This window comes from Diuraphis noxia, unplaced genomic scaffold (genome assembly GCF_037042655.1).
Source record: "Diuraphis noxia isolate RWA-SAM2 unplaced genomic scaffold, SU_Dnox_SAM2 contig0004, whole genome shotgun sequence".
NCBI lineage: Eukaryota > Metazoa > Arthropoda > Insecta > Hemiptera > Aphididae > Diuraphis > Diuraphis noxia.
In genome coordinates this window covers 11744021-11755513 of record NW_028301714.1, presented here as the reverse complement: position 1 = coordinate 11755513, position 11493 = coordinate 11744021, and the positions used below count along the sequence as shown (strand labels likewise).

Below are 11493 nucleotides of genomic sequence, written 5' to 3'. Positions count from 1 at the left end.
TAGAATACAAAAATAAATGACAATAAAATATAATATCGATATGTCATTTCCTCAAAAATATTATTCTCTATCTTTTTTTATAGTGGGTGATTTCACTCTAAGATTACTCTTAAAAACATAGAAAAAACGGTTCTGCGTAAATGCATTATGCCTATGTTGCGCGTGGGCCAGAGAGAGAAAACAAATAGTGCGCTGATAACCAATATTTTTATCATAATTTTAGTTTTTTAGTGCATGAATACATTTTATAAGGAATTTTAGATTCTGAACGAAGTAATGAATGTATTGATTTTACAATGATGTGTGTTTGTTTTTTTTTTTTTGTGAGTACAACATAACTATAGTTGAAATAATGCTTCAAATAATGTTTATGTTAGTGTTATCCATAATATACAGTTTAATTTTCAAAAAATGTTTTTTGAGTTATTTATAGACAACTAAAATTTTCGATTTTTATTGTTTATGAGAATTTTTATTAAAGTGTCGGTAAAAAAATTTTGGATGACCAAAAAAACTTGAAAATTTAATACAAGATTCCTTATAAGTTGTTCTTATTGTAGCTTAAAAAAATTAGTTACAATTATTTTTTATAAACGTTTATAGTTCAAATTTTTACGAAATCTGTCGAAAACGCGAAAATTTGAAAGTAATTTTGAAGTTGAAAAATCATAAAAATGTTTGTGTTTATAACTAATAATTATAATACAACGGTAAGTTTTCCATAAGTTTTCCTTCAAGTAGTTATAGAGAAAACTCGAAGCATCATTATAGGAAAAATTTTAAGTGCGTTTGAATTTTAAATTTTTACGAAATAGTGTAACGATTTTAAATATTTGTTATTATTCAAAAACATAATAAGTATAAGATAGTATAAGATATAAGTCGTAAATACTTGAAAATTTTACCAGTTATTTAGATTGGCATTTTCTTTACATGATTTAATTTTTAAGATATTTTGACTTTTTTTGAAATATTTATAGACAACTGAAATTTTCAATTTTTCTGAAAATTTTTTTTTGAAGTGTCGATAAAATTTTTTTGGCCCTATAAAAATACTTTAAAATTTAATACAATGTTTCTCATAAGTTATTCTTATAGTGATTAAAAAATTATAAGAATACATAGGCACAATTTTTTTTTATAAGCGTTTGAAGTTCAAATATTGACAAAAAATCATCAAAACCATGAATATTTGCAAATTATTTTGTAGTTCAAAATTCATAAAATTATTTGTATTTATATTTAAGATTAAAAAATTCAACACTAAGTTTTCTATAAGTGTTTCTTCAAATAGCTATAAAGGAAATTTGAAGCGTCATTATAGCAAAAATGTTTTGAGCGTTTGAGTTTTAAATTATTATGAAATCGAGTAACGATAACGATTTATCCTCAAACCTGGTATATGTATATTGTATATCTATGATAATATAAGGTATTATGAATTATGATAACTACGTGGAATTTTTTTGGAAAAATTGATTAACCATGCCTTATGCAAAATACGCCATAATTGAAAAATAAAATATTTGTTTCAAAATAGAATATATGACAATATTTAATTATAATATATCCTAGACTGACAAATCATCTCCGTTCAGAATCGTTTTTCGTATACAATGATACCTATCATCGTATTCAAATCTAACCTACCATAGTCAGAGGTCCACCCCACCACCTAATGTACAGCATAGCGACAACCACTTATCCGCTTTTTTTTGTTTTTTCTAAACTACATTCAAATCCTAGACATACTGATAATTACATATTATTTGTATAATATACTGGTAGAACGTTGTCAATGAAATGTTGTCAACTGCTTTGCGGGGGGGTTAATATAGTAAAGGTAATTTTAATCCATAATACATTAAACAAAAATAATATTCGTCCTACATTTAACTTAATCTTTGGCTACGTGGCCTGTCATTTGCTCGTTTAGTAATGACTAATGAGCATAATAAATCAATTATTGATAGGTAATTTTCCCCAGCACTCGTATTCATTTTTGTGGACGATAGATACAAAGAATTTTATCCAAATTTTTATTTTGAATCTATTTTTCAATTTAAGTTCAATTGATATTAATTAGGCAATATAATATCGTATATAGAATTCAATGGAGTGCGTGGCGAGCGTGTAAGTGGGTAAATTATTGACATATATAAGACAACATATACACCACTACTACTGAGTCATTTCTCTATACAATTAAAATATATTTTTAACATTTAAGGTAAAAAAAAATAAAAATATTTCAACGTATCACCATATCTAGGTACATAGATAAGAAATTATCATTGATAAAAATAAATCAGCCATTTGTGTGCCATCAGTATAAATAGTATAGTTATAGTATTATATATTATATTATTATACGCGTAGCTCAAGTGTGAATAGGAATACCTTAACTGTGTGCAGGTGTAAATGTAACTGGAGGGGCCGATGGTAAAACAACCACTCTGTAAATTGACTTAGGTAGGTATGTTGTTATTACATCGCCAAATGAAATATTTGTCCGTCGATTTATCTATATTTCAAAAACATGAGCGGCCAATATTAAAGCAGTGCACATTATATACCACAATAAAGCATATTATTACAGTTACATATCGTAATAATTATTGAAAAATGTGTACAACGTATCTTGATATTATGACGTATAGCCAAACACCGATAAAGGTGTACAAGCAATAAGACCGTCCGACTGCAGATTATAATATTATAATATTGCGATCGTCAAAACACGATAAAAATATTCGCAACATGACGTATCGCGAGTATCGCGTATTCACATTCAGCCAGCGTACGTGCGATTCGATTATAATGATTTTATACCACTATCTCGGGAATAATAGATTATTAGGAATGTCTAGAGTAATCCTTCTGTTGGCGAAGAAAACAACGTCGTATTATTGTTCAATCTCTCGATGGTCGAAAACTCTTGAAAACGTTTAAAATGCATCACATGTGTGTTACATAAGCGCCGCATTCCGGACGTTGTGACGAAAAAAATAAATAATCCACACAATACCCATGATATTATCTCATCAAGTCAAACACGAGTGAACGGATTAAATTTTACTTGAAAAAAAAAATGGATCAGAAAACAGCAACACAGCTGCAAGAAACGATTAGCGCGTAGAAATTCGAGCCCGCAAACCGTTACGTGATGGATGGGCGGGTGAGGTGGGGTGTACGGTGTGGCACTGTGGCAACAGGACAGCTGACGTTCAGACAACTGTGCCGGTGCATAGCGTCACACCGGTAGAGTGGTCATGAATGGTTTGAGGCGAATGCCGATATGAGCCCGTCAGGGCCTACAAAAATTGCCGAAGCGGACAGTGTTTCATGTCCACATGGCGGGGTATTGGTTAAAGTTTTCAACTAGCAATAATCGCACCTCGGATGGACCTCATTGGTTACGATATCGCCACTGCGCAAAGCTGAAGATCTCGCCGTCCGTCACCGGTATATGTGCGGTGCGTGGCCCGAGCGCGGCGTGCGGACGTCCGGTCGGCCCGACACGAATTCCGGTGCGCGGCACGCGTCCCGCCCGACCGCCGAGCGAATCGCACGCCGAAAACCGGACGCTCCACCAGCGGGAACGCGTCCGACCACACCGGACATCACGCGTTGGCCGACGGCGGCCGGCGTTTCGAGCGTCCCGACCGACGGCCACAAACGCGCTGCCCAGCAGCGACATCTGTTGGCACGTATTAGCGCGCAATCGTTCGAAACGGCCGTCGTCGTCGTCTCCGCCACCACCGTCACCGCCACCGTCACCACCACCGACGTGGACGACTAGCGCTCCGCAAAGGTTATCGCAACCGTCTCGGCCCGTCGACACTATAGTACACGTTTTCAATTTACGCACAATAATATTATTATTGTTGTTGTTATTATAATATAATTATCAAACGATAATAATTTTAATAATAATAAATAACATAATTATTATATTACATTTGATTACAGTTTTTATTCGTACGCTGACAATACTGTCCGTTGATTTTAAACGCTAAAGCGCTTAGCGTTTAGGTCGTTTCATTTAAATATTAAATTATTTTTTACCACAGTATTCAGGTTTTATATTTTCTTCCATTAACACATAATGTCATGCCTCATTTCTTTATTATCAATAATATTTATGACACGTTTTCCGTAGCGAAGAGAGGGTGCTTTAGTATTATTTAATAAAACGTATTTACTATTTAAACGAAATTTTTTTAATATCATTTAGCATAACTGACATGGTTCGCGATCTCGATTTTCGAATAATATCTATTAATTAATAAATTATAGTTTTAACATATTACTAAGAATGTATAATAATATATGTATTATACCTTCACTAGTCGTAGGTATATTGTAATCACGATTTGAAACCTACCTACTGCACTTGTGTGACCCACTTGTATAGATTTTTAAATGCCTCCCATCGTTAAGGCGACAGTGATGGTCGTCGTTGTTACTACGATATTCGAAAATGTTCAAATGCAATGCCGCAGTGGTTTATCAAACCGTTCTATTAAGTAATCCGCATTCCACCCTTATTAATGGGTGACGACAGGTGTAGTTAAATATTTTTTTGAGATTTGAAAATGTACCAGTGAAATTGCGATCGCCAGTTAGTAAACGAATCAGAAATGTATTACCATATAAGTCAATATACTAGACGCGACTGTGTCAATGATGTACCTATATAGGTTAATAGATATTATATGCAAATATGGAATGTATCCGCGAACGAAATAAGTAATCTATTTTTTTTAATGGTGTTTAATATTATTATAATGACATTTTTAAATAACATATATTTATTATTTCATCAATATTATATTTTATTACTATCACACAATGTTCAAATTTATTCTTAAATCCATAATCCTTAGCCATGTCAAAATATTAATTAGTTTACCAAAACATAGATTAAATATTATACGGTAGGTATGTAATATAATATATACCTACCTCATAACCTATTATTTTAATTCTATGGCCAAAATTATTGTAAATGTTTTAATATATTATACTACCTATTAATTATTAATTATAAAGTATAAATAGCTTTAGAAAGAAAAAATTATAGATTACGTTGTAGTACACAATAAATTAAAACGCAAAACATTTATGTGGGGGGAGGTAAACGATATATTTTTTTTTGCTATCGCGACTGGTGCATAGTGTACCTACCTACAAAATTTTAATTATTTTACTGAACACATTCTTACTCAACGTTTTATTTTTTAAATCTCGTTAAAATAACAATATATACACAGTTACTAGGTAATTATAGTTTACACATGTCTTTTGAATATAACGATTAACAAATGAGATAGACACAGGTGTTGGAAGTGTTTCGAATAAATTATGTATTATAGTTTCTGAAAATATGAAAAAAGTCTGTCGGTATTCGGTTCCTTATATTATGCGATGTGGACACGGAAATTAAAACGTTTAGATATTACCACAAAATATAAATGTAAATAGTTCTAAATAATTATAATGCATTAGATATTAATCGCTATGTAACTGTAAGCAATCTATATAGAGACATTCCACACACGATTTACCTAGTTTGAATTTTGTAAAACGATTTTTAATATGGTAAAATATCATTAAAACAGTATAGATATAGTTCAACAAGAGTTCAAATAACAAATATTCATACTATAGCCTACTATATATTATGATAATGGTTTACTTTTATATTTATCCAGTTGTATAAATTATGTTCATTTCTTTATTTTGTTGGTAATAGCTAATTATATAAATATTACAATTTACAGTTAATCTTATTATTTTAATAAGTGATAATTTAAAATATTTACCGTTTTGTTATTTCCATTTGATGGGTTGGATAGTATATTATAACCAAATTTTAACGTTATGGTATTAAGCTAGGTATTTGGTATATAGCAATACGCCAATACCTGATATTATATTTATATTAATTAATATCTTATATATTATATATATATGTTACAGAGCATAGGTAAGGAATATAACGTATTACGTAAAGGTTACATATTTTACCCTATCAAACTATAATATTTTATTTTTAAAATTTTTTTCTATATCATTAGGTACCTATTAAAATGTCTTTTATAGTCAGATTATAAAATATTTTTACTGTGCCAATTTGTTTGACATTTAAAAAATAGTTTTATAATGTGATTGTAATAATTGTGAATAGTTTTTGGTTTAACAGTTTTTATTATTCAAATAAGTGGTCCGATAATGTTGCACACGTCTACCTACCTGCCTAGTTCTTACTGAAACATTTTATTAAGTATTAAATATTAACATATTGGTAGGTATTATATATATATATATATCTTAATTACCGGACATTTTTTTTAAAGCTGATTAAAATTTAAGAACATATATTGTGTTTAATAAACCCGTCACAGTAGTTATGCATGCAAATAATTAATAAACAATACAAAAATTATCAGTAACTTATAAACTGAGCTAAAAATAACAATTAATTTGAATGGTATAGTTTAATAAATTTGGTATCAGTGAATAGATAATTGTCATCACGTGAAAGTGAAATAAATAATAGTTATAAAGTCATCGTCGTGCTATCTAATTACATTACATTATAAAATAATTTCCTGGTTAGTGGTAACGCCCATGGTATATAAATATTGTTAATATAATAAATCGTCTATAAAATATTATATTAAATTATATGAATTAGAAAAATTGCAATAAAATACAATGTTATCTCATGCTAATTACCTTTTTTAATGTTCTATTACATCATACTATTTTGTATTTTTGTAGGTACCTAATATAGGTACATATAATAAATCATTTATATTAGTTATAATTATTTTATTTTACAATGTTAGAGTATTATAAATTATAATCTACTTAATAGATGGCTTTATTTATCTCACTGACTCCTATGTTTGTCAATATAAATTAAAATAATAATATACCCATAGAGTATAGTATAAACTACTATAATATGTGTAATCATAGTGTTATAACATTACATAAAAAGTTTTGAACGATATGTAAATAGGACGCGATAGAGCAGAGAAAAGTTCTGAATATGCCCCTGGACACCGTAGACATCATGTTTGGATAAACAGGTATATCTTACTATAGGTACTTAATTGCAAAGAAAGGTACAACATATAATATAAATAATGTAAATAATTTAGAGGTAAGCTCATTGTTGTCAATGGACCCATAGTGCCGAGGCTTAATTCAAATAAAAAAATTTAAAAAAATAATATAAATACCAACTGATCCTAATAAATTACAATTTTCATACATTGAAAAATCATAGAAATCTAGGAACTCAAAATATTTCAGATTAAAATGTTTGTACCTAGCAGTTACAGCCTTAAATTCAGTAGAATAATAAAGAAATTAGTCGTAACTTAAGTACATCCTATAATATCATACTTTTGTTTAAATATTCCTACCTGTATTTGTCGTTAGAATTAAAAGATAAAGTATACTATAGCTCGTACACCGCCGTGCGGTGATCGCACACTTATTGTATCTATATACTTACATATCGATTTTTTATCGAAATACATTCGAACCAATGTAAATGATACCAACTATAATTAATTTCAATATAGGAATATTTTAAAACTTAGTATTTTTCTAAAATATCATGACGTGCTAATAACGTATATAGCACCTACGTATATTATATACATATAATAATAATAATAATAATACATTAAAACGTTATTCATAATAATTCATCTAAACCCCCCTCGATTCACATTGATGCTAAAAATGTTAGCCCCATATGCAATTTTAATGAATTTGCGCCTATAATGTAAATACCTATATATACCTGTAAGGCTGTAACCATTGAAATATACGTCATAATACCTACTGCAGGGTAGCATTTACTTTTGGCTGCCGTCAATGTTGCAGTAAGGTAGACATTTCAAAAATGTTCAACGTTTCTCAGTGATAAAATTTGGAACTAATTTTTGACATTTGATTATTGTTAACAACACTAAACCACAAAAAACATTTTAAATAAATCATATTTTGATTTAAATATATTTGAAAAGGAATATTATATGAAGAATGAGAAAAAATATGTCGACGTCAATTTTAAATACTTTTAAAATACCTGTTAATATTATACCTTTATTAAATTATATACTTGATATTTGATTATATTATATCATCATTAATCGGTTTAACGTTCTTAGATGTTCGTTGTGCATTTACAAACTGCAACAATCATTGAGTGGTTCAGACTTGAGTGCAGTTTAATGCACCGTATGTATTACAAATATAAATACTACGAGTCAATATAACTATAACACGTGATCAAACTAGAGTAGTTATCAAATAATCAGTATGTCGTAGCATAGTAATACCTTAGTATCTAAGGTGTAAAATTTGTGTGTCCAGAGGACTTCTTGATGATAGGATTGTTATAAGAACTTCTCGTAAAGTTTCTGAAAATAATTATTTTTCGAAAGGTTCAACATATTATTGCTCTTTATAAATTTCCTCGAGACAAAAAAAAAAAATACGTAACCAAAACCTATGGTATGCTAAGATTATACTAGCAGATATCTATTTAGTGCATAGATTTAACAATTTTTAAAATTAAAATTCTATGCATAAATTATTATACATAAATTACAAGTTGCAACAATTAATTACAACTATCAATCTTAAATATTAGTGCACTTAATTTTTTTTTCCCAAAAATAATTCATTTATGATATTTATATTTCAAATGATTGTGTTTTTTGGTTTTTAATTTTTATTATATTTTTAGTACTTACCTAAATTAAAACAAATAACAAAGAATATAGTAAATAATAAAATTTGGTGGTTTATGGAATGTATTTTATTCGTCATTTAAGTAAACTACTTTTTAATCAATTTATAGCTTGTTCGTTTAATTTAGGTAAATACTTTTTTTTCAAACTATAAATTAATACAGTAATTATAGTCGTTATAATGTATCATGTGCATAATTATTACTGTTAAAAAAACTAAGGCTGTTGATATCTGAGTAAATAATTTTTTAGGAACTTATTATAGATACACTGTATCGCGCTGACTCATTACAACCGGTCAGATATTATAGGAAATTTGTACTTGCAGATTGCGACTGTCCACCTATAGCACAAAAAACAATTTCTTACTCGCAATAATAAATTATAATACGACAAGTAATAACTGTTTCACGTTTGGTAATCATAAATAATTGCATAATATAATATTGTTATAATGATACACTCGTACTTTTATACATATATTATAATCATTAAGTTATTTTATCTATACAAATTCGTGACACGGAAGTTATCTCTGTCCGTATTCGTATACGCTTGGCGAGAAAACCTGCCATCTTAAATTTCTCTAACCTCTGCAGTGCCCGGGGACTGAGACTTTTTCTCAATTCAATATCGTGCAGATTGCAAACAGCTATATATAGGCATACGTTTGAACGGGACACACGAATACAAGATCCTCTATCGTTCGCGTACAACACTTAAGAAAATGCAATGTATTTTATAATTTTCTGAGATTCATTTTTGGAGCGTTATATTCACCCGCCGCGCGAGATGATTATTCAATTAAAAGTTGTTTTTGTTTTTTTCGCCGTGATCAAGTATTTTCGTGCGCTGTTTTTTGCATGTTTAGCCGACCAGAGCCAAACGCAAAATAATTAGATTCCGTATATTATTATAATTATTATTATACCACGGTTATCTATCTGTATTCTGTAGTAGCTGTAAAAGATTCAAATTGTTTTAAAATATGATTTTTGCAATTTGATATTAATTATGTGTGTGACCGGGTCGGAATTTTATAATTATTATTGTATATTATTCACAAGGACGAGCAAAATATTATCATTTTGTGTTTTAAAATATAATATACATCGAATTTGAGTACTGCAGTTCCATGGAAGTAAAATTCTACAGTTTTACAATAATTATTCATGAAAAAAAAATTACATAATACAGTCGAGTCTCGATAACTCGAACCTCAATATAACGCGAAAAACTTGACAACTCGATTTTTATTTTATTCTCTTAGAAAATTCTTCCTCTATTAATTAGTTAGATGTTGCGAAGCAAATTTTTATCGCTCTTCAACTTCAAGTTAACGCGACTCAACTGTATTGAGTACTTGCACATACGGGTAGGCCAGCGAATGCTTAACATCCCCAATAATTAAACAATCCCGTCCCCTTGTTTATTTCTAATTAAAATATTGTAAATGTAAGATATCTTATAATTTATTTTATTTATTTTATTATAATATACCTATAATTGTTTGAATATTTTTTTTTGCTTTCATGAAATTATGCCAAATTATTTTTCTCAGAAACATGTATTTTAGTAATAGCTGATGGCAGTATGGCACTTTATGTCACTATGGCTATGATAATAGGACTAGCCGAAATAATACATTCATAACGCAATGATAAATAAATAAATATCGACTAGTTTGACACCGTACGGAACAGTGTAGATCCCTGTATTATAATTTATAACATTATCGAAAATATCGATAATACATGATAACACGAACATTATGTTATGTAGATATACCTATGTTTAATATGATATATAATGTTGGTAACTACCTACTACAAACTATTCGTTTTTTTGAAAAATTGAAAATATTCACGTATCATATATTAGTCGTGTTAATCATAATCATATAATATATAATGTTATATAAAATGATTACGTGTATACACTATACAACAACACCTGCAGTGTCCTGCAGCGTGTTATAAGTTTAACTATGTGGCGGGTTAAGAGTTCTGTAGTTTAACGAATAGCGTATTGTAGAACTTTAAACAAATCGCAATAAGTAAATAAGTAAACTCAGAGTACGACACTCGAAATGTCGAGTGCTCATAGCTTTTAGGTATTTAGGTAATATACGATTAGATATCTGACGCTTGAACGTAAACGCTATCATATAATGAAAAAAAAAAAAACTTTGACATAATCCGAGTACACCTATATAGAGTGTCCTATTTAATTGCGAATTATTTGTTGTAAATTATTATTATGCAATAATTAATAATACTGGCAAAGTATAAGTATATGAGTACCAACACACCATCACTCAATAAAATATTTATTAGTGATAACCAAAACTAACAAAATATCTTTATACTTTATTAAAGTATCTTTATTTTTTTCATAAATTAAATAATAATTTTTAACTTTTTACCCAAGAATAAAATACATGCAGGTAGCCCTTGTCTATGTGAGTCTAAAAAAAAACAGATTTATGATATATCATTTACTATCTCAGGAGATAACGCAACAGATAAATCCTCGCTGGACACTCTGTATAATAAAATAAGTATCCTAGTATCCAATTTGTTCGTGTACCTACAACCTACATCGACTGCCAATTTATTTTAAAACGAGATAATTCTAAACATTCACTAGTTTGAGTGGTTATCTTACTAAATGCCATTTTTGATGTTTTAAGGTATACTTTATTGGTGCT

At 29.1% G+C, this 11493-nt stretch overlaps 1 non-coding gene across 1 annotated transcript; it reads right to left on the bottom strand.

The window, feature by feature from the left end:
* Nucleotides 1–3302: 3302 nt before the first annotated feature.
* On the bottom strand, nt 3303–3442 carry LOC149055707 (U4 spliceosomal RNA). The gene has a single exon (XR_016191826.1). It is a non-coding gene; the product is annotated as a U4 spliceosomal RNA (small nuclear RNA).
* Between the last annotated feature and the right edge of the window lie 8051 nt (nt 3443–11493).